This window comes from Delphinus delphis, chromosome 5, assembly GCF_949987515.2.
Source record: "Delphinus delphis chromosome 5, mDelDel1.2, whole genome shotgun sequence".
NCBI classification, from domain to species: domain Eukaryota; kingdom Metazoa; phylum Chordata; class Mammalia; order Artiodactyla; family Delphinidae; genus Delphinus; species Delphinus delphis.
In genome coordinates this window covers 46276942-46301203 of record NC_082687.1, presented here as the reverse complement: position 1 = coordinate 46301203, position 24262 = coordinate 46276942, and the positions used below count along the sequence as shown (strand labels likewise).

The 24262-nt window shown below is 42.8% G+C and overlaps 1 protein-coding gene across 5 annotated transcripts in view; it reads left to right on the top strand.

Moving 5' to 3' along the window:
- The window catches only part of SHROOM3 (shroom family member 3), a 195343-nt gene that overhangs the window by 67585 nt on the left and 103496 nt on the right, over positions 1-24262 (top strand). For 2 of the 5 annotated variants that reach the window (XM_060012327.1, XM_060012325.1), the window contains exon 1: positions 6685-8584. The exons of 2 other annotated variants lie outside the window; for them this stretch is intronic. The gene's annotated coding sequence lies outside the window, so the exon portion shown is untranslated. Of the gene's footprint in view, positions 1-6684; positions 8585-24262 lie in introns of those variants that run through there. One more of the 5 variants, XM_060012326.1, reaches the window with a different exon arrangement.

Genomic DNA, 24262 nt, shown 5'->3' with positions numbered 1-24262 from the left:
TTATTTGTTAGGTTCACACCACTTTGGAGGATGCTGGCGTGGACTTTTTCTCTAACATTTTTCTCGGACTTTCTCCCAACTTCCTGACTAGTCCCAGGAGGTAAATCAAGGAGCTTCTGGAGAGCAGCCTGCAGTGGGGAGAGGCTCAGGTTCATGTAAATCTTAAGAACAGTCTAAAACCTGGGGCCTCAGTCAGACCCTCCAGAATAAGATACAACCCAAGAGCCATGTCTTCAGGGACTTGTGGCTGAATTAGTTCTAATGTGTTAAAAAACAAAAACAAAACCTTAAGTTTCAGGTTTTACAGTTATGCCAGTGAGACCTCCACCAGTCAGAGAGCCCCTCCCGTGTAGTGTTCTCCATTGTTTGCCTTCTGTACCTGATGATGGCGGTAACAAGGATTTAGGGAGAATACCTGTTTCAAGCTCTCCGAAGGTCAACTGCCAAGAAAATCAGCAATTCCTAAGATTATCATAGCCTGTGATCATCAAAAATGTAAGGGAATATACATTCCTCTGCTTTGCAAAAGTCTTACTGTTTCTTTCCATTAACAAAGGTGATTCAGAAGATGGGGTATTGATTCCAACCTATAGAAGCTGTAAATATTCGAACCAAGTGAATTACTATAATTTGACACTGGCAACTCCCCTCTGATGAGAATCTCCTTTCAAATGATTTCACTTCCTTTCTCTGTATTGGATTACCAGACGGGCCTTTTGGAATTACGAATCCTGCTTTATGATACTTGGGCAAACAGGTCTATGCAAAAAGGTATTGAAAATATAGGTATGGGGCTTCCCCAGGTGGCGCAGTAGTTGAGAGTCCGCCTGCCGATGCTAGGGGACGCGGGTTCGTGCCCCGGTCCGGGAAAATCCCACATACCGCGGAGCGGCTGGGCCCGTGAGCCATGGCCGCTGGGCCTGCGCGTCCGGAGCCTGTGCTCCGCCACGGGAGAGGCCACAGCAGTGGGAGGCCCAAGTACCACAAAAAAAAAAGAAAAGGAAAAATAGGTATGATTTACCCAAAGAAATGTATAAATGGCTTTAAAAAATTTTAGAAGGTGAGATATAAAAAAATTGTAGAGTTAAAGTTGATGTGAGGAGGAAAGGAAAGGAGAAAGGAATCCTAGATCTTACATTAGCACGATATTTGGCTTCTTTTTCAGTATTAGCAAATTAATGGATTATGGATCACTGGTTTTTTTTTTCCTGTTTCTGAAATCCATAGTTCAATGGAGGAAATAGGCTTAAAATCCAAGAAAGCAAGGATTGTCATTATGCGCCGTTGTGGTTCAGTGAACAGGTTGGATCTTAAGAGAGATAAGTAAACCGTGCTAAGTAAACCTTAGACAGGCTTTTCTAGGAAGTGGGTGCAGTAAGGGCACAGACATTGGGATACTCCTAACCCGTGGTGATACTCATTCTTCATTTCACTCAACATGTATTTACTGAGTGTCCTTTTGTGTCAGGCACAAAACATACCAGAAACCTTGCCTTTATTGAGATTATACTTAGAGCAGGAGTATAGGCAATAAACATTAAACATAATGCTTAACTATATTATAAAGACTGTTAAATGATTAGTGCATGGGGAGAAAATGGATCAGAAAATGGATCAGGGTAGGGAGGAGGGAAGCGGGTTGTAATTTTAAAGGGGGAGATCAGGGTTGGCCTCAATGCAAAAGTGACATTTGAAGGCGGAGTGGGAGGTAGTCATGGGGACGCTGAGCAAAGGGAATTTTCTGTGCAAAGGCCCTTAGGAAGGAGCATGCTTGGCGTGTTTGAGACGTAACAAGGTGGCCGCTGTGGCTGGAGCAGAGTTGGGGGTGAGGGAGAACAGTAATAGATCAGGTGAAGAAGTGATGGTAGGTGGGGTGGAGTAGAGCACATGAGGACTTGCAGACCATCGTTAAGAACTTTAGGGAAATGAGGAAACCTTGCAGGGTTTTTTTGTGTGTGTGCGGTACTCGGGCCTCTCACTGCTGTGGCCTCTCCCGTGGCGGAGCACAGGCTCCGGACGCGCAGGCTCAGCGGCCATGGCTCACGGGCCAGGCCGCTCCGCGGCACGTGGGATCTTCCCAGACCGGGGCACGAACCCGCGTCCCCTGCATCGGCAGGCGGACTCTCAACCGTTGCGCCACCAGGGAAGCCCCCTTGCAGGGTTTTGAGTGGATAATTGACATGATTTGAGTCATGTTCCAAAAGAATCACTCTGGTTGTGAAAAGACTGGGGATGAGAGGCAGGGGCAGAAGGAATGCCAGTGAGGAGACTTGGCAATAATCCGGGGACAAGATGATACTGGGGCCTGGGTGACGGCAGGGGAAATGGTGAGATGCTGTTGGATTCTGCGTTTATTTTGCAGGTTGACCTAACAGGATCTTCTGGAAGATTAGATGTGGAGGGAGAGAAAGAAAGGAGTAAAGGTTTCAGGCTTGAGCACCAGATGGATGGTATTGCCATCAACCGAGATGGAGAAGGTGACAAGTTGAACAGGCTTTGGGGAGCGATTTGAAGCATTTTAAATTAAATATACCTATTGACGTCAGATGAAGATGTTGACTAGGTGGTTGGGTATATGAATCTGGTGTCTAGAATTGGGAGCTGGGCTGAAGATAGAAATTTGGGGGTCTTTGGTGAAAGTATGGGTCTTTTTTTTTTTTAAGGTTTATTTTATTATTTATTTATTTAATTTATTTTTGGCTGCGTCGGGTCTTAGTTGCGACACGTGGGATCTTTGTTGAGGCATGCGGGACCTTTCGTTGTGGTGCGCAGGCTTCTCTCTAGTTGTGGCATGCGGGTTTTCTCTCTCTAGTTGTGCCACGTAGGCTCCAGAGCGCGTGGGCTCTGTAGTTTGCGGCACACAGGCTCTCTAGTTGAGGCACACGATCTCAGTAGTTGTGGTGCGTGGGCTTAGTTGCTCCATGGCATGTGGGATCTTAGTTCCCTAACCAGGGATCGAGCCCACATCCCCTGCATTGTGAGGCGGATTCTTTACCACTGGACCACCAGGGAAGTCCCTCATGTATGGGTCTTAAAAACTATAAAATATCCAATGGAAAGTCACTAATTCCTGGAAATTGCATCTGTAGAAGCTGCAGCCATGACATAGGACTCGTTCCAATCCTCTGGGCTAAGTTAACCCCACCTTCTGTTGTCTTTTGACTATAGTAGCACAACATCACTCATAACCAGGTACGCCAATTAATTTGTGCTGTACGTACTGGAAGCAAAACATTTCCACACCATGGACGGTTAGAGCTATTGATCATCAACTAAAGTTTCTCATTTTATGAATAACAAAGGCATGCCCAGAGAAAGTAAATGATTTGCCCAAAATCATAGTAAATGGTTACAACAGAGTCAGGAGTAAGCTTGCCTCTAGCCCAGTACTCTTCTTTACAATTTCATTAGATGGAACAAGAAAGGTGATAACAGTGAGGTAAAGTCAGAGGTCATTTCTGCCACCGAGTGTTCCCTTCAGAGCACAAGCAGGGAGTGGAGCTGTCCTGTTCATGAGCTCTAGCAGCACCTGCATCCCTAAGTGTAAAAAGCCACAGAGTGAAGCTCAGCTGACTGCTCTCAAAGAGAGAGCTGGAAAGTGCCTTCTGAGTTGCTCAGGCCAGGTTTCAAATAAAACAGGGAGCTGGGAGGCAGAAGGAATCATTTTTTTCATCTAATCAGTCACAGTAAAGTACTCTTTTCCTGTTAGGAACTAGAGGGGGAAGGAGAAGAAAGAGAATGTGGGTAACTCTGCCATCAGCTTTTGATGATTCTTGATGGTGAATTGGAGGAAAAGCCTAGAAAGGGCCAAAGGAACATAGACTTGAACATAATTTTTATTTGATTGTGGGCTGTAGTCAGACATATACTGCACTTCAATTTACTCCTGGTTCTAGCCGTTTCTTACGTATTGGTGAATTATTTGGATTGGCGGTTGAGTTCCAGCTGGTCATTATATATAATTTGCGAACTATTACACTTAAGAGATCATTCATTCATTCAACAGATATTTATAGAGTACCCACCAAACGGCAGGCATTTCCCTCTATATAGGAAATGCAGTGGTAAATAAGATAGGTGAGGTATTTGTTTTCATAGACCTTACTTCTCATGGGGTCACATAGATAATAAACAAGTAAACAAATAATTGAAGAGGGTAATTCCAGATAGTAATATGTGCTATGAAGAAAATAGAACAGGGTCATAAGATAGAGATTTGGGGGGCTACTTTTAGGTAGGAGAGTCAGAGAAGGTCAGGTGACTTTTGAACTAAAACCTAAATAATAAGAAGAAGCCTGCCACATGGAGGTGTGGGGCATTCCAGGCAAGGTCCTTGAGGTGGGAACAATCTTGGGACGTTGAAGCAAATGAAAGGCCGGTAAGGCTGAAGCATAGGGAACAAGGTAGGCTGGAGCCATATCCTGTAGGGCCTCATGGGCCATAGTAAGGAAATGAATTGTGGTCTAAATGTAGCATGAGGCCTTTGGAGGATTTTAGCAAGGGAACAGTATTATCAAATTTACTCCTTCGAAATAACACCGAGATTCCTTTTTAAGGACTAGCGTATATAAGGGCAAGAGTAGGAGAAGGGAGACCAATGAGGAAGCTATTACACTAATCTAAGGATGTGCTAGTAGCTTGTTCTAGGATGGTGGCAGTGGAGGTGGCTGAAGTGATGAGATTTGAGACAGATTTCTGAGACAGCATCAGCTAACGTACTGATGGATTGAATAAAAGCTTAAGGGTAAGAATAATGACGGTGACAGCTGGGTTTGGGGCTGTACCACTGGGATAATGGGGCCATTAATTAAGGTGGAGAAAACTGGAAAACGGCAGGTTTGGAGGGTAGGGGTAGGGATGTAGGGTGCCAGGGAATAGCAGAAGCAAGAGTTCCATTTCAAACATATTATTGTTGATAAGCCAATCAGATATCTGGGTAGGTAGTTGTATGTAAGAGTTTGGAGTCCAGGGGAGGGTTCAGAGCTGGGGAGAGAAAGTTGAGAGTCATCCACATATAAACAGTATTTAAAGTCACAGGAACTGATTTACTCACCAGAGAGAGTATAACTAGAGAAAAGATGTGAAGACCAATCCCTGGGGTGTAGCAACCTTGAGAGGAGGAAGACCCAGCAAAGGCAACTGAGAAGCAACTGTCAGTGAGTTGGGGGAGGGAGGCAAAACCCAGGAGGGTGTGGTGTCATGGAAGAAAAGAAAAGAAAGTGTTTGTTCAGGAGGGAACAGTCACGTGTGTTGAATGCTCCTGCTGAGGGATCCTGCGAGATGGTCACAAACCACTGACCTTGGCAAATACAGAATGATGTGACTCTGACAGGAGCAGTTGCAAAGGAGTGATAGGGATGAAAGCTGGAATGCAGTGGGTTGAAGAGAGAACAGGTGATGATAAAATGACGACAAGGGCGGACAGTGTATTAGCATGGGTGGTTTCTATCACCATTTTAGCTAGGGATTTGGTAATGAGGTAGGACCATTACCAAGATTGCTAGAAAGTCTCCTAATCTTAGGTTTTAGAATGGTGAATTAAAACTAATATACGTTCCTAGGAAATTTGATCTACTGTGTCTACTTGGGGGGATTAAGCTTTCAAGGAGTCACCCTGATGTTTATCCTCCGAATCATCCTTTGACACTAGTTCCTTGGGTCTGTTTCCTGTAACGGAACCCAAATAGAACATAAGGCAGCATCTATGGAGCACTTAGTGTGCTGTTTCGAGCTGTAATAACTCGTTTAATCCTGACCCCACATGGTAGGGACTGTCATCATCCCTTTATATAAGGTCACACTACATTCTATAATATCTAGGTAATTAACTTATCACTGAAATCTTGCAGCACAGTTTGTACTTAGTTGGGAAATGCTTGTATTTTAGCAAAATTTTAAATGTTGTCTCTCTCCTTCTCACCCAAATACCAAAAACCATGCTTACATGGCAGTTTTGGTTTGGAACTCAGGCAGTCTGGGAGCTCCAGGAACCTCCTCTTCAACCAACGTCCTTTATCTCAAGGCATATGGAAGGGAGTTTCCAGAGAGTAAAAGCAGGTGACATTTGATTAAACCAGTGTTGGTATAAAACCACATAAAAGTTATAATGCATACAAGTTGGGCTAGAAATGAAAGAGGATGCTATTGCTAGAATTGATGAATAGTCAAGGGTTTGGAATTGTCCCAAAAAGAGTCTAAAAGGGAACATGGACTGTCAACTCTACTTTTGTTTTAGCATGTGTGTGTGTGTTAACATAGTTTAATACATCTCTATTAAAGTCACATCAATATCAACATTTTTTCCTGCTTATATAATAATACACAGTTGTTTCTTAAAAACTCAGAAAATGGGACCTCCCTGGTGGCGCAGTGGTTAAGAATCTACCTGCCAATGCAGGGAACATGGGTTCGAGCCCTGGTCCGGGAAGATCCCACATGCCATGGAACAACTAAGCCTGTGCGCCACAACTACTGAGCGTGCACTCTAGAGCCCGCAAGCCACAACTACTGAGCCCGTGTGCCACAACTACTGAAGCCTGTGTGCCTAGAGCCCGTGCTCCGCAACAAGAGAAGCCGCCGCAGTGAGAAGCCCGCACACCGCAACGAAGAGTAGACCCCGCTCACCGCAGCTAGAGAAAGCCCAGGGGCAGCAACAAAGACCCAACGCAGCCAAAAAATAAAACAATGAAAATAAATAACATAAACATTAAAAAAAAAAACTCGGAAAATAACAAGTCAGCCTTTGAAGAACAAGTGAACACACATATGAAATATGGTTGGAGATGGTCTTTAATCATTTTGGAATTTGAGAATGCTTTCTCTTTTTGCCACATTGCAGATGAAGAGCTTAGAATTTGATAAATTATAAACCTAATGAGGCTTCTTACTCCTCTAGCCAGTCCTTAGCTGCCAGGAAATGATCATTGTTACTTAATTATAAGATGAAACTAAACATTGAGAAATGTTGAAAGTGATCTGATTGGCCAATATTCCAAGGACTAATTCCACAGGCATGCCTTCTACATACCAATTAAAGATGCATCACCCATAATGCTGCGTGCCATTGACTGTATTCTATGTTGTCATTTTCAGATTCGAACAACAAAAACAATTCCAGTCTAGGGCACCTCCAATGACTGCTAGGTTGTTCTAATTTAGAGGAAAAGCACTCCTCCTATGGGCTGATTACTCCTCATATTTTCACTTTGACCACACCCAAGAGTCTGTCTTGAAGATAATAAAAGCAACCAATCAATCAATCATCCAATTTAGCTGTTGGGTAGAAAAATACCAAAGAGCTTTCCAAAGGAAAGTTTAGATGTGTGACATTTCATTTTGATTTTGAGGGGCAATTCATAACTGTCTACCTGTTTAACCCCAACCATTAGGAGCCCAAGGGGAAACAATTTGGTAATTATTTAATGGACATCCTGTGTAGCTTTTTTCACAGAAAGTATGTGTAGAGACTCAGAAGCAGGCTTTTACTTCATCCCTGAAATTACTACTAATTTAAAGTCACTTTTCCTCATGTGCCTAGCCATCCCATTTGCCTATAATTTCCCAAGAACTATAGTCTTTGAATTCACTCCTGGATGGGAGGAAAGATAGTTCTGCATAATATACAATTTTATTTAAGTAACCAGTGGTTTTCAAAAGAAAGAAGATATTACAGTGCTTTTCTGAACGGGCATCCTATGTCATGGAAAGATGGGCCTGGAAGGGTCGAACCCAAACACTTACACGTGCACTAGATAGAGAAAGCCTCTCTGTCTTGCATTGTTTTTCTAGGTCTAACGAAAACATGAGGATTGAGGGCTTGGCCTCAGCCTGGTAATGTAGTCAGGAACGGAACCTTGGTAGAAAAAAGGAGGATAACAGAAGAATCATTATGTTTAGGGGAAGGAAAGATCTCAAAAAAAGAGAGACTATTCTGAATAACTCAGGCTCCTTTTCTCTTCTTGTGTGAAATTCAATGTTTCCTTTCTCCTTATAGCCTCTACAGAGGGTGATGTCATTCTGAGAAGAAGCTTATGCTCAGGGGTTTTAGAAGCTGATGCAGCCTCACAGTCACTGGCTCCCCTGACCAATGAGAGACTTGCTAAAGGAGAAACAAACTGTGAAGGTAGAAAATTCTTCCCTGAATGACGGATCTCTGTATTCTAAGGGTGATTCCGAGCTTTAGAGGTTGTGGGAATGTCCTCAGTCAGAAGTAAGACAAAGCCCTTTCAGTTGTTTGCACTCGGGAAACACCCTCATTATGAGGCCTAGGGATAATGTAGTCAAAGCCAAGGACTGGACCTTGCTAAGTCTGTGCGTACTGTTGAGCCTTGAAAGGAGTATGCAAGGTTCTGGGTTCAGCGCCTCTTCTATAATGCCTTTCCCCTCCCAGGTCTCCAGGTCAGGTATGGCAGGATTTAATGACTCCGAATCTCTGCAATGAGTGGCATCCGGATAGCCCAGGGGAACTAGGCAACACCACCCAACCTGCCCTGGGATTGGAGGTTGGGTGGAGTGACTGGGAGTCGGACACCTAAGAGGCTGTCTTCTTGGGAACGTCAGAGAAAGCTTTGGCCAAGCCTGTCAGGTGAGTCAACAAGAGACTTCAAGCTCTACTTTTGTCTAGCCTAATTTTACAAATCTAATTTATAGATGTGTCTAGCCTAGCCTAATCTATACTGAATGTATAGAAACTTCAGAAACGAATTGTCTGATACTGCACGTTTATATTTACCCCTAAAAAGAGAGGTTGGTCGGTTGATGGCTTACTAGTGATTTTCCGTGCTTGGGTTGCCTTTATACTCTTTGCAAAAGTGTTAAAGAAATCAAAAATACTTTTAGTCAAAATCTTCTTTCAAGGGACGTACTTAAAGCTTAACTGTCTAGCATACGATGTGACCAGGCCAAATGGGTTTGACACTTTAAATGCCATGAGTCATCCATGAAGACCCTTCTCATTTTCCTGAGTCATCATCTACAAAACTTTTAAATGACCTTGAGGAATAAGGTCTGAATCTTTTTTTAAAACAAGTTTAAAAAGATAGACATGAAATGATCCCTTCAAATCTGTGCTTCCCTTGCAGTCTGCTCATAGGAATGGGTCCCCATGGGTCAGATCAGGAGAGATGGTATATTTACTACTTCTGAAGACTCTCTAGCTTTTGCCCACCCAAAAAGTGACCTAACCCCTTGAGGAAGGGGGGCATGAGGTCATGAGGGACATAGACCCACCCAGAACTCCCATGGACCTAGGAGCCCTTGCCTCTGTAGAAACTGGAATGGGCTCTAGGGGAAGAGGGGGAGGGCAAGAGAATAACCATCACCCACATATTTATAAGGCAACCAGAGCCAGATCTTTGAGGGGGGTTTCAGGAACTACCTTAACTTGGGTCTCAAAGAACTGCTTACACCTTTGGCAGAAGGTTCTGGTTATAGGGAGGGAGACATTCTAAACAGAAGCCCATAGCCCTGTACTGAGTACCTAATAAATCCATGTGTAATTCCATGGTCCCTACTCTTGAGGGGTGTGCATTTTGTTGAAGAGCCCCCGGAATCACCAAGCCCCCGGGGGAAATGAATGTTTCTCTGAGGAGTACTTGGGAGAGGGGTCCTCTGGTTTGTTTCCCACCTGCTGGCCATTTCCCCTGGTCCAGCTCATTTCCTTTTCACGCCCACGCAGAGACTATTACTGCAAACTGGTGTTGAGGCAAGGTGGCGAGAGGTGTTCCTGCAGGGGGTGTGCTGTAGTTTTACAACCAGTGCCAGCTCTGAGTGGGTGGTGAGTAAGAGCCTCTTCCTCTTCCCTCTGGGCTGTCCTCCCCTCCCGTACCAGTCTTGCTGCTGGCCTGTTTCGGATATGGTGCTAAGCAAGGGCAGCTGCCTGGCTCTGATGTTACCCGGGCTTGGGACCCCAAAGTTGAGAAGGCAGCAAAATCCGTAAGTGAGGGCGGCGTTGGCCTGTGTTTCCTATTAGCCAGTGTTCCTGCATGAGGGCTTCTGGGGAGAGGTGGCGGGCGCGAAGGCGGTAATACAGCAGAAGTTACTCTTCCTTCTTCCATTAGGTAAATCGGAAGTGTTGTGTGGCACACAAGAGCGACGTGGGTGTTGAATGCGTCTTCCAGTGACCTGGGGGATGATTTTAGGTTAGAGGCTCATTTCTCCAAGAGAATCCTATTTCTGGCAAATTTCTTTTTTTTAAATAGAAATAACAGCGGCTTGTTCATTCCTATGTTTGAACATTAAAATATAAGAACAATGATGGTTATCCATACTTTACTGGACATTTATTTTGCCATTTTTTATTCAGCTTATGAGAGTAGTATTTGTTTTAGATTTTAGCTGTTCTTTTGTGTACATCGCTAACATATTTGTCAGCTGCCAGATTATTACAATCCGATATAAAAAGGAGTTTTCTTCTAGAGGGACTTCCACAGTTCATGCTCAAAGAATTTGTTTTGTGTGCTCTGCAGGGGAAAAAAATGATTCATTGGTGTCTTTGTGTGTATGTGTGGTTTCTTTCTTTCTTTCTCGGTAGCTGTAATCTACAAAGTTTCTGCATCTTTAAGCAGAAAGACGGATTTCTCATTTTGTAACATGAGTTCTTTTCAAACTTGTAGTTTAATTGAATCCAGCTTTGAGTGACACTTTAGAAAATGCTCTCCCGCATCAGAAGTGCTTCTCCAAACCAGGTGTTCTTCGTGCTCACCTGCTGGCAGTGTTTGATTAGCAGCCAGCTACACCCGGGTGTTCTGACTTGTGCCAAGTGTCCGTTCTATATACGGGGGTCTGTGCCTGAGAAGACGAGTCATGCTCGTTATCCAGACCTCTTCCTTAGAAGTCATGCGCCAAAATCACAGAAGCAGAAAAGCCAGAAACGGTATGAGGCTTGATATTGATAGACCGTAAAATCAGAATTTCACCTCATAATATTGCTTTGTTCTTGGATACATCATCCCTTCCAGCTATGAGCTCACCAACCCTTGTTCTATCCCTGGGCCAGTTGGCATCCCTGCCATTCTACAGACAGAGAATGGGAGATACAGCTGGACAAGCCAAATTGCCCCCAAGCCAGGAGATCTCGCTAGAACGGGGAGCCAATCCCCTTGACTCCCGTCCAGCACCTTGCTCTCTGACACAGCGGAACTTGGAAGAGAGAGCTAGAGGCGAAGAGGAAACCGCCCGTGTAGCCTGAAAGCAATCAGTATTTGAATTATCATTCAGAAGCCAGGAGAAACCAAACAGTGGGGCAAACAGTGGAATCTTAAATGGAGATGGTGAGAAGACAGCAGGGAAGAAGGTTAAAAATAAGGCATTTGGGGATCTAAGTTCAAGAATGTAGGGAATATGTTGGAAGATCCTTTTTATGCAGGCCGAGATGCCTCCGTTAACTGTGGGCTGCAATATGCTAGGTAACATCTGGCATACAGAAAGCAAAGAATGTTCTCCAGTAGGAAACGGTAATCAAGGTAAAGCGAATGCATAAGCTTAAGTCGTTAATTCCGTAAATATTTCTTGAATGTCACCCTTGAGCCAGGTCCTGCGATATTCGTCGTTGTAGCCTCACCGCCTATCCCGTGGTAGATAGATAAGATGAGTGAACGGTTTGATGGATAAGTGGACACACATTGTCCAGGGAATTTTATTTTAAGGATTTCCTGTCTTTTCCATGTTCTTCCTCCCTTGGGACGCCCATATCCTCCAACAGGGACTCCTGCCTCACCCCTCCTAGAACCACCCACTCACAGGAAGGAGAATTTCTTTAATGAAGACAAGTAAACGTGGGCCTGTGTGCTCACAGTGGGGAAGCCCTTATGTACTTTTACCCAGAGGGAATCTGGGAAAATCATGTCAGGAAGAAGTTCACACCCTAACCGACTCAGTGGTGTACTATTTGCATGTGTAAGCTTCACTGCGGCAAGTCCCGCAGGTGTTATGATCTCTGGGGCAGGCAGTCAGAGCAACTTTGCCCTTGTGGTCTCCAGAGCTCTACCACCCTTCATTCACTATCTCTCGGGCTTGCCTCCTAGGATCCCAGCTTCGTCTCAGACCTATGCAGCCAGGATCCAGGAAAGGCGCACCGGGCACCATTATTTATTGAATGCCTTCAATGCGTTGGCCTCAAACCAAATGCAGAATTAGATTACTGTACCTGACCAGTTGGTTCACGTTTTAAACAAGTAAATAGGCAGATAGAGGTGAACTAAGTAGCAGGGAAGGTGGAAATATACTCCAGGGAGAGGCTGGTGCCAGAGAGGGGAAAACCAGTCAGAGCCTGTCATTTTGAGCCCTTAAGTAGGACCGGGTCTTAAAATATTTAAGATCCAGCTCCGTGTTTTTGATCAACCAGAGGAAGGGCAAATTTGGTGGGGAGAAAGAAAGATAAGCCCTTCAACAACACTTCAGGCCCTTAATGTTGATTCATTCGTTTGTGGTCTCTGTCTTTGGGCCACCGCTGTACCTTGTATATGCCTCTGACAAAGCACGTGGGCAGACGTAGCCAAGCTACCATTTGCTTACTTTCTGTCTTCTCTGATAGAACATGGGCTCAATGAGGATAGGGACTTTGTATTCTTCATCTCTGAACTCCCAAAGCCTGATCAATAAATGCTTGTTGAATTTACACATGATACCCGCCTCAGTGACTGTAATGGAACCTCCAATGAGAGCTTGGGCCAGGATGTCAGATGCTCTAGGATTTCAAAATGGAGGTAACTGTGGATTTGACAGCTTTTCTTGAGTCTTGTATTACTGACTGGGATCTTGCACTGAGGGGATTAGGAATGGGGGGAGTGGGCGATAGCCTGAGGCGAAGGCTCAGAATCAGGGGTGCTCTGTGGTTCTCGGGGAACAGTGCAGCTGAAGCCACTGTGGTCTGTGTTTGACATACCACGTCACATATAAGAAAGGGGGCATGGGGAGGTCAAGAGATAAATTAGGAATTTGGGATTAAGAGATACACGCTACTATATATAAAATAGGTAAACAACAAGGGCCTACTGTATAGCACAGGGAACTATATTCAGTATCTTGTAATAAGGTGTAATGAAAAGAATCTGAAAAAGAATATATATATATATAAGTGAATCACTTTGCTGTATACTTGAAACTAACACAACATTGTAATTAACTCTACTTCAGTTAAAAAAAAAAAAGGTAGGATGAAGCCAATGTATGAAGGGACAGGTGAAGGTGTTTGACATTTAACCTTTCAACAGTGGGAAACTACTGAAGCCATTTAAGCCAAACTGTAAGCGATTAAAGGAAAGCTCAAAAGAGCTGAATCCAGCAATTCCAGGAAAGATAAGTTGGAGTGAGAAGCCTGTGTAGGAAGATATAGCAACAATCTACGAATTAAGTGATACAATTCTGGTCTTAGAGAGGTGGCAGTGGGAATGAATTTCAAGATTCTGGGGCGTTTGTTGTTTTGAGATAAAGGTATCATTCGGATCCACAGTTTTCTCTAAATGAAGAATAAAATGACGGCCAAACTCTTTATTTAGTGCTTACTGTATGCCAGTCACTGTTCTAAGCATTTTACATACAGTATCTCAGTTCGTACTCACAACAACCCTTTGAGGTACTACTATTAGTCCCATTTGACAGGTCAAGTAATTGAGGCACAGTGATTAAGAAACTTGCACAAGGTCATACAGTTAGTAAGACATAGAGCCAGGATTCAAACCACGACGTAAGGCCGCACCCCACAAAGTGTTAACCACAAATACCTACTTCAGCAGGCTCATGGGCAGATGTATGAAAGAGGTTCTAAAATGTAATGTGTGTTGTCATTTTGAAAGGAGAATAGAGAAGCATTTCCTGCATCTGCTTATCCCTTGTCATTATTAATTGCCTACTCCAGTTTAAGGTGAGCAGTATAGAGTACAATGTAAAATCTGTAATAGGATAATGTGTTTTTTCTTTTTAAACATTGATTTTCCTAATTTAAAAATGAATAATATTCTTTATAAACATCCAGATATTACAGAAATAACAAATATAGAGTGAATATCCCATACAATCCTAAATTGCTCCCCAAATCGTTATCCATTGTTGGGTGGAAATTCCTCCAGCTCTTCTCTTTTATAGATGCTGACATGTTACCATCATGTATGTTAATAATAATCCTTTTTTCCCATAGGTGATCACACTGTGGTTGTTGTTGGTTTTTAATATTTATTTATTTATTTAGGCTGTGCCAGGTCTTAGTTGTGGCACGCGGGATCGTTAGTCATGGGATTGCGGCATGTGGGATCTTTTTTTAGTTGCAGCAATGCGAAGTCTTAGTTGCGGCATGCATGTGGGCTCTAGTTCCCCAACAAGGGATCAAACCCGGGCCCCCTGCACTGGGAGCATGGAATCTTACCCACTGGACCACCAGGGAGGTCCCAATCACACTGTTTTCTTTTTTTTTTTAATATTTATTTATTGATTTATTTAATTTTTGGCTGCGTCGTGTCTTGGGCATTTGAGATCCTCCGCTGTGGCGTACAAGCTTCTCTCTAGTTGAGGCGCGTGAGCTCAGTAGTTGAGGCGTGCGAGCTCAGTAGTTGAGGCGCGTTGGTTTAGTTGCCCTGTGGCATGTGGGATCTTAGTTCCCCGACCAGGGATCGAACCCGCATCCCCTGCATTGGAAGGCAGATTCTTAACCATTGGACCACCAGGGAAGTCCCAATCACACTGTTTTCTAAGATGTGTTTTCATTTAATAATTTTGGACATCTCTCCATGTCAGAAAATACCCTTTCATTTTATTTTCTTTAAAAGTTGTGTAGGATTCACTTTCACTTTCAGCTGCCCCAGTCTGGGTTCATGTTCTTTTCCAATCAGCAGAGCCACAGGTCTGATGTGACCTAGATTCTTACCTCAATGCCGCTTTTGTTCCTTTTGTGTCTTAGACAGGACTCAAGGAGAAGCAAGCTCAAGAGGGACTCGGTTTTCTGTTTCTGTGAACATAACAGAAGCTAGCATTTCTCTAGTACTCAGGATGAGCCAGCCACTATTCCTAGCCCCACTTTACAGATGAGGAAACTGAGGGCCAGAGAGGTTAAGTAACCTACTTGCTCAAGGTCATACAGTTATAAACTAGAAAGTCAGAACTTGAACCCTGGCTCTTTTAACTCAAAGCCTGTGTATTTAGCACCATGCCATCTCTTTATCTCTTTTTCAAGTCTTTTACCTAAATGGATTAATATGAAGTGGTCTCCATAGCATCATGTGGAATTCAACTGCTGAGTAAGAGTTAGTCGGTAAAGATGAGCTCTGCTCCTTCTCTTTATGACACACTTTACAAATACCAGCATGAAAAGGGAGTTGTTGGAAGAAACACCTTCCTTTCTGCTGTATCTCTCTCCGTCCCCTCCCTGTAGGTCACTAGTTAGTCTGGGTTTGACCCACTGCCTCTCAACAATCCCAGACGATGCCTTCCAGGGCTCGAACCTCATTTAGTCTCTCCCTTGCTGATGGGGGCCATGAGGGGAGAGCTGCTGAAGGTTCCTCGGGGGGAGTGGAGGAACCTTCTCCACATCCCAGCTGGGTGACATGATGGCTGCGGAAAGCCTGCATCCATCCTCCCAGCACAGCCCACACAGAAATTTCAGAAGAGTCAGTTTAAGTAGTTGAGTGTAGATAAACAATCTCGTGGAGCACCCTTAAAAGGACTATGTTGTTTTGTTTTGTCTTTTGTCTAAGTGAACTAGACTTGTTTAACATACAGTCTCTTTTAGTGGAATAAAGTAACTCTTTCCTTCGCTTTTACACAAAGACAATACAAGATAAATCCTACGTCCTGGATCCCTGAAACCATTCATATTTGAATTATTTGGTTGTACCTAATTTTGTTGCATCAGTGATTTCTCCCCAGGGCAGGCGTTTTCATAGAACTTGAGGGTTAGAAGGGAACTGAAAATCCAAGCGGTTCAGTGTCTTTTCTCATGCATTTTACAACAGTTCCCTAGAGTGGTCCGCCAGTGTCCACTCGAACACCGTTGGGGAAAGTGAACTCCTAAGTACCAAAGCAGACTATTTCATTTTCAGAGCACTTCAAATTACAGTGATGTTCTCCTTTATACTAATTCTATCATAACTTCAGCGCTTTCATCCTTCTTGGACCAAATAGAAGATACTGAATGGTTTTTTCCACTTCACCACCTTCCAATCTTTTGAGGACAGTTAACATTTTTCTGCCAGATCTCTTCCAGGTGAGTTAATCTTTCATTCTTTCACCTCTTATTTCCATGTTGGATCTAGAGACCTGGGCTGTTAAGGTCCTTCTTCCTTGATAGTGTTCTAAATTGTCCACATCACTCTCTTTTGTGGGTGACATGTAGCACAGAACACAGTGTTTCAGGGAAAACTAGATGAGGACAATTGCTTACCTTGTTCTTGGTGGTCTACTTCCATTAGGTGCATTAAACTTAGGATTTCACCCAATTCTTCAAGAGAAGGGGAAACCAAGGAACTTTATTCTGGAAGGTTTGTAGGAAAAAAAAAATCCCTTCATCAATTTATTTTTCTTCAAGCAATAATATAGAAAAAAGAAACCTGTGGACCTAGATTTTTAATTTTTTGTGTATTGTAGCATCTTTCTAATATGCCATTTTTTTCATACTATTTATCCACAGTCCATCTATAAGATAGGAATTGTGTGGAAATAATTGTGTAGTAATGCTTAACTTCTCATAAGTGCCTGAGTGATGACTCCAGAGGTACCAAACATTGAGGCTTCTTAAAAGTGTCTTGGTAATTAAAGAGATGAAATATTGTAGAGTATTTCTTTATATCAGTGATTCTTTGAAGTGGAAGGCTAACCCCTAAAAGACTAGAATTTTTTAGCAGCTCTCCCCCTCCCCTCCTTACTGCTGCCCTGGTGGAGTCAAGTTTCTGTGAATTCTTTCAGATCCTTGAAAGGTTTACGGCTTCCCTCCTCCACTTCAGGATTTAGATACCCACTCCAGATCCAGATTAGTGTTTGTAACACTAGAAGAAAGTAAAGTAATAGGGTAGGTTTCCCTCAAAAAGCTTTTTTTGATTGTAAACTGTGTCCATGTATACGTAAGATTTTATTACACTTTAGATTTCTTTGGAGAAACTACCGCTAGAATATACAAGACAATGTGTGGTGGAATGGTACCTGAAGGTGGGAGAATACATTAGATGCCCTTGTACCATTTTCTAAAAAACACGTGATTGGGGTGTTTATATAGGAGAGTGTCACCAAGAGTTATTACATATAAGGAAACCACTGTCAAAATTAACACTGCCTCTCAGCCATTGGTTAAATTTAAAAAGGAGGACAAAATCTTAAAGACAAATGAATTTTAAATCAAGGCCAACTAATTACAGCAGGGAATGTGTTGGATAAGAGTGGGTATATGTAATTACGTGGATCATTATATCGAAAATATTTAGGAGGTAATCACATACCACCTAAACATTTGCTGGGGGATGAATCCACCCCCTGCAAACATCCCTTTCTGATCTCAAAGACCCACATTGACCCTGTAAAATGTATGATATGGCTTCCTCTTCTTAAAACAGTGACCTTTTCCAGGCCAATTAAAAGGTGCTGCTTTGAGGACATTGGAACCCAGGCTCAAAGGGATAAAAGGAAATTGAAACTTCTATTAAGAGGAGCTAATGATGCCTGGAGCAGTTGGGATTAAAAAAGAACAAAGTCAATTTTAAAAAGATCCCCAAATCAAAGAGCTGCTTCTCTCATCAAATACCAAGAGAAAGCAAAATGATTTTTAATGAAAACCCGGGCAATGGAAGCAGCCTTTTGCCTAGATCCTGGGACTTCAATCAAAACCAGTGAGAAGTTTCGAGTAAAATCCTTTGAACTTCTTGGGAAAAATGTGCTACATAAATTTAAGATAATGTCATGAAAGATAAACTAGCTTTTCTCCTAAATTAAATAAAATGATCCAGGAAGATATTAAAATGATAACAATAAAAAGTAGTGTACGTATAGGATTAATTTATAATTGATCCTCATCTGACGTCAAATAAATCTAGGGTTAAAACTTTACATGTTTCAAAATTTAGGTATAATAGACATCTAACATTGTATTAGTTTTAGGTGTATAACATAATGATTTGATATATGTATATATTGTGAAATGATTACCACAATAAGTTTAGTTGACATTCATCACCACATATTGTTACAATTTTCTTCTTGTGGTGAGAACTTTTAAGATTTCTTCTCTTAGCAACTTTCAAATATACAATATTGTTAACTAAGTCACTGTGCTGTGCATCACATCTCCAGAACTTATTTATCTGATATCTGGACATTTGTACCTTTTAAACACCTTCACCCATTTCACCACACCCCATCCCCCATTCCCTGTGTATAGCAGTCACCAATTTGTTCTCTGTATCTATGAGGGTTTTTTGTTTTTGTTCTTTAAAGATTCCACACATAAATGAGATTATACAGTATTTGTTTTTCTCTGTCTGACTTATTTCACTTGGCGTAATTTCCTCAAGGTCCGTCCATGTTGTCACAAATGGCAGGTTTTCCTTCTTTTTTCTGGCTGAATAATAATATTCCACTGTATGTATATACCACAACTTCTTTATCCATTCATCCGTTGGTGTACACATAGATTGTTTTCATCCTTTGGCTATTGTAAATAATGCTGCAATGAACATGGTAGTGCAGGTAGTTCTATTTAAAAATTTTAAGGGGGGCTTTCCTGGTGGTCTGGTTGTTGGGACTCCGTGCTTCCAATGCAGGGGGCACAGGTTCAATCCCTGGTCAGGGAACTGAGGCCCTGCATGCCGTGTGGCGTGGACTACATAGATAGATAGATAGTAAATGTTGTTTAAAGTAAATAAATAAATGAATAATAAACATTTTGAGGATCCTCCACACTGTTTTTCATAGTGGCTGCATCAATTTACATTCACACCAACACTGCATGAGGGTTCCCTTTTCTCCACATTCTTGCCAGCACTCGTTATTTCTTATCTTTTTGAGAATAGCTATTCTAACAGGTGTGAAGTGATATCTCACTGTGGTTCTGATTTGCATTTCCCTGACGATTAGTGATGTTGAGCACTTTTTCATGTACCTATTGACCATCTGTATGTCTTCTTTAGAAAAATGTCTATTCAGTTCCTTTGCCCATTTGTTAATTGGATTGTTTGGGATTTTTACTATTGAGTTGTATGAGTTCTTTATATATTTTGGCTATTAACGACTTATCGGATATGTGATTTGCAAATATTTTCTCGCATTCCGTAGGTTGCCTTTTTTTTTTTTTTTGCGGTACGCGGGCCTCTCACCGCTGCGGCCTCTCCCGTCGCGGGGCACAGGCTCCGGACGCACAGGCCCAGCAGCCATGGCTCACGGGCCCAGCCGCTCCACGGCATGCGGGATCCTCCCAGACCAGGGCACGAACCCGCGTCCCCTGCATCGGCAGGCGGACTCTCAACCACTGCGCCACCAGGGAAGCCCCTGTAGGTTGCCATTTAATTTTGCTGATGGCTTCCTCTGCTGTACAGAAGCTTTTAGTTTGATGTAGTTCTACTTATTTATTTCTGCTTTTGGTGTCAAATCCAAAAATCCCTGCCAAGACTGAGCTTACTCCCTATGTTTTCTTCTTGGAGTTTTATGATTTCAGGTCTTATGTTCAAGTCTTTAATCCAGCGGTCCTCAACCTTTTAGGCACCAGGGACAGGTTTTGTGGAAGACAATTCTTCCACGGATGGGGGGGGGGGGAAGGGGGGGCTGGTTCCGGCGGTAATGCGAGCCACGGGGAGCGATGGGGAGCGGCAGATGAAGCTTTGCTCGCTTGCCCACCACTCACCTCCTATGTGCGGCCTGGTTCCTAACAGGTCATGGACCTGTAGCAGTCCGTGGCCCAGGGGTTGCGGAGCCCTGCTTTAATCCATTTGGAGTTGATTTTGTGTACAGTGTAAGATACTGGTCCAGTTTTATTCTTTTGCATGTGCCTGTCCAGTTTTCCCAACACCTCTTTTTGTTTGTTTGTTTTTTGGCCATGCCACACGGCATACGGGATCTTAGTTCCCTGACCAGGGATCGAGCCCATGCCCCCTGCAGTGGAAGTGCAGAGTCTTAACCACTGGACCGCCAGGGAAGTCCCTCCCAACACCATTTATTAAAGAGATTTTCCTTTCCCATTGTATATTCATGGCTCTTTTTCATAAATTAATTGACCATATATGTGTGGGTTTATTTTGGGGCTCTCTATTCTGTTCCTTCGATTTATGTGTCTGTTTTTATGCCAATACCATACTGTTTTGATTAGAGTATAGTATATGCTATAGTAATAGCTTTGTAATATAGTTTGACATCAGGACGTACGATGACTCCAGCTTTGTTCTTCTCAAGCTTGCTTTGTCTATTTGGGGTCTTTTGAGGTTCCATACAAATTTTTTTCTATTTCTATGAAAAATGCCAATTGAATTTTGATGGGGATTGCATTGAATCTGTAGATTGCTTTGAGTAATATGGACATTTTAGCAATATTAATTTTTCCAGTCGATGAGTACAGACTATCTTACCATTTATTTACGACTTCTACAATTTCTTTCATCAGTGACTATATAGTTTTCAGTGTACAGGTCTTTCACCTCCTTGGTTAAATTTATTGCTAGATAATTTACTCTTTTTGATGCAATTGTAAATGGGATTATTTTCTTAATTTCTAAAATCTAGCATTTTGATGACCTGTGATGTACACAATCAGTCGTTAGGTGGTTGCTGTGGATGGTAATTATTATAACCTTGATAGGTTGTTCACTTCCTCATACAGTTTATAATAACCCTATCTGTATTAGTCTGCTCAGTCTGCCATAACAGCATACCACAGCCTGCATGGCTTGAACAATAGAAATTTATTTTCTCACAGTTCTGGAAGCTGGAAAGTCCAAGATCAAGATCAAGTTTCCAGCGTGGCTTGGCTTCTTGTGAGAGCTGTCTTCCTGGCTTGCAGATGGCCACCTTCTGTATCCTCACATGGCCTTTCCTGAGTGCATGCAGAAGTGTAGGAGGAAGAGAAGGGGAAAATGAGCTCTTTGGTATCTCTTATAAGGACACTAATCTTCTTAAATTAGGGCCTCACCCATATGACCTTGTTTAACCTTACTTTCTTAGTGGCCCCTATCTCTAAATACAACCATATTGAGGGGTGGGGTTTCAACATATGAATTTGGTGAGGGATGCAGGCATTCAGTCTATAGCACCACGTAGCAATAACTAAGAGGTCAGGGAACTCTTGAGCTTGAAAAGGGGCTAGGCTTCGTACTGCATATGCACATCAGTGGGTAATGCCTTTGCCACTTAGAGGATAGTTGGGTGGGTAACTGGCAAGCCATCAGGAAACCTAAGAGCAGGCTAATGCTGCATTTGCTGTTTGTTTAAATTCTAAATGAACTAACTGCTTGGCATGACCAGCAGAAGCCTTTTCATGGCACATTTACTTGAACTCCCTTAAGATATGTTTAACGGTACTGTAGCCAATGGGAAATTTTCTATCATAACCCATCATTTTGGGATGTTGGTTATCTATCCAGCAAATCAGGGCATTGGCAAAGGAAGCTTTGCAGAGTCCAACTTCACTACCCCTCAACTTCTACCTGGATGTGGTTTTAATGGTGGATAAAACCATTATTTTAGAATCAAAAAGGTTTTCTAGAATAAAGCAGGTCACTCCTACTTATATTAGGACTCACAAAGCTACTTTATTGGGGGTTAGGGTTTCAACATATGAATTTGTGTGTGTGTTGGGGGGAAACACCTCAGCTTGGAAATTCTAGGTTGAATTAAGTGTTAAATTTAATTACAAAAAGGAAGGACACTTTGCTGTACACCTGGAACTAAAACAACATTGTTAATCACCTATACTCCAATATAAAATAAAAAGTTAAAAAAAAAAAAAAGAATGACACAGCCACTTCTGTGCCAGTGTGTATTAAACAGAGGCAAACATGTCCAGTGTGGGCAGTCGGTTTAGCATTTTAATAATTTGAGTAGATAAAGAAAAAAGGGAGGTGCCGAGACAAGAAAGATGGCTCTTCTCAAAAGCAAAAAGACGTCTGGACTGATAAGAGGGCAACTGAAAGAGGAGCTGAAGATAACCAGGAGAAACTGATCATAAATTTGCCTCAGCGTTCAGACAGGGGATCGTGCAGCTGAATTATAGGCAGGGGTCACTCTGGTGAATTTAGAACCTGCATCCTGGTTTTGATACCTCTAGGCAGCCTCCTTCACCGTGCACCTCATCTCCAGACATTAGGTGGTGGAATATGCATGGTCGAAAAGAATTGCCCAGGATGAATAGATATTCTGTAATTGATGGGACTACGAGTTCCCTGAGAAGTGCGTCAACCTGTGTCCCGTGTCACAGGCTACTGCCTCAACTGTGCTGTGTCAATGGCTAATAAAAAAACTCACCTGACAGCTTAAAAATTTTAATCGTTACATTTCCCTTATGATCCCAGGGAGGCCAGGCCTTCCTGGAGAGGGTGTTCAAGTTATGAGTTCATGCAAGGTGTGAAATACATTTGAGAGAGAGAGAGAGAGAGAGAGAGAGAGAGAGAGAGAGACAGAGAGTGTGTGTGTGTGTGTGTGTGTGTGTGTGTGTGTGTGTGTGTTTCAACAACACCACAGCTGGTGAACTAACAGATTTACCCATATGATTCAGGCATTCTAGCTGGTTGTTCAGGGACACAGACCTGGAGCAGGCAGATCGTGTGTGTGCTAGGAGAGAAGTGGGAGGAGAGGGCCACCCGTCATACTCTGTTGGTCCTGAGTAGGACCTTTGCTTTATGTAAAGTATGAGTATAAAAGTAGAACCAAACTCCCTCAGGTCTAATGCCATTAAATGAGTGAATATCATGCAGAACTGCTCAATAAACTGAAAACAGTATACTGTACAATTACGTGATGTTATATCAAGCATGATTGTCATTGCTGTCACTAATGCCACTAAGCTGCCAGCATCAGGAATCCCACCCGTATTGAGGTGTTCCATGTGCAGAGGTGAAAAGAAGCCTAGAGAGTGTGTGTATTGGTCATGTGCTAAAATCCTGGTGCTAAAATCCAGATGCTAAGTCCTGGGTAGGTAGACAGGATGGCCTTGTTTGCCAGTCTAAGAGCCCGTGCTTTGTTCTAGGAGGTGGGGAGCCATTGGCGGGTTTTAAGTGAGGGAGCGGCATGCTTTTAAGTTTTAAGTGAGGGAGTGGCAAGCCGATTGCTTTGGTTGCTATGCAGAGAACGGAGTTAAGGGGCACAGGAGTGAAAGCAGGGAGACCAACTTAGGAGGCCAAGAGATAATGAGGGCCTGAACTAGGGCCATGGAAGGAGGGGAGAGATTTGAGAAATCTTTCAGAGATAAGATGGCATGACTTGACTCTCTGGATATGAGAGATGAAGAAGAGGGAGCAAGCCAGGATGACTGCCTGCCACACTTGTTCTAAGGTGCCACTCTAAGGGTCTAGCATTTAGGAAATACTCAGTGAGGGTAACCATTGCATTATGCTATCATATCAACAACTGCTTATCCCCATATTGCAGATGAGAAATTGAAGCTCGGAGGGAAAAAGTGGTAGCTAGTAACCTGAGCTCTGTTTGATTGTCTAACTTCTACCCTATCCTACTGTGTGGCTTTAGCCTGAGTGTGGATTAAACTGGTGAAAATGACTTCACTCAGAAAGAAGTGGACTTGGCTTTTATGCTTGGGAGGTGCTCAGTATTTACTGAATATATATGTGTATATGTATATATATTTGGCATCACCATTAAGTTCTGGGCCAACGAGAGGACTCTAGTCCTGTTGTCATTTCTATCTGAAAATATTAAATGTGACCAAGACCAGACTGTTGGGCAGGAAAGGGGGATGATTGTTAGCGGACTAAATGTTGAATCTTATGGATGTTGTTAAGATAAACACAAAGAAATTCCTGTGTTACTTCTCTCTAGGATTGCTCCCTTAACCTTTCCTTCTCCAAATCTAGACTTCAAGGCTCCTAGAAGAACCAACACACAGAAGTGTAGGATTAGTTGCCCAATTTACTTATATTTTAAGAAAGTGTCCCAAAAGGCCAGTTAAGCCTGTCTGACAGCAGTGACAGGTCTCATCGTCAGAAAATTCAAGGATGATTATAGCCTATGACCTGTGACAGCTCTAAAGGCATTAAGAATTGCCAGGGAATGCCACTGGGATTTGACTCTCAGGCCATTGGAAAGCACGGGGGCTTTGCTGGCCAGTGGCTGTGGATTTACATCCATGTTGTCC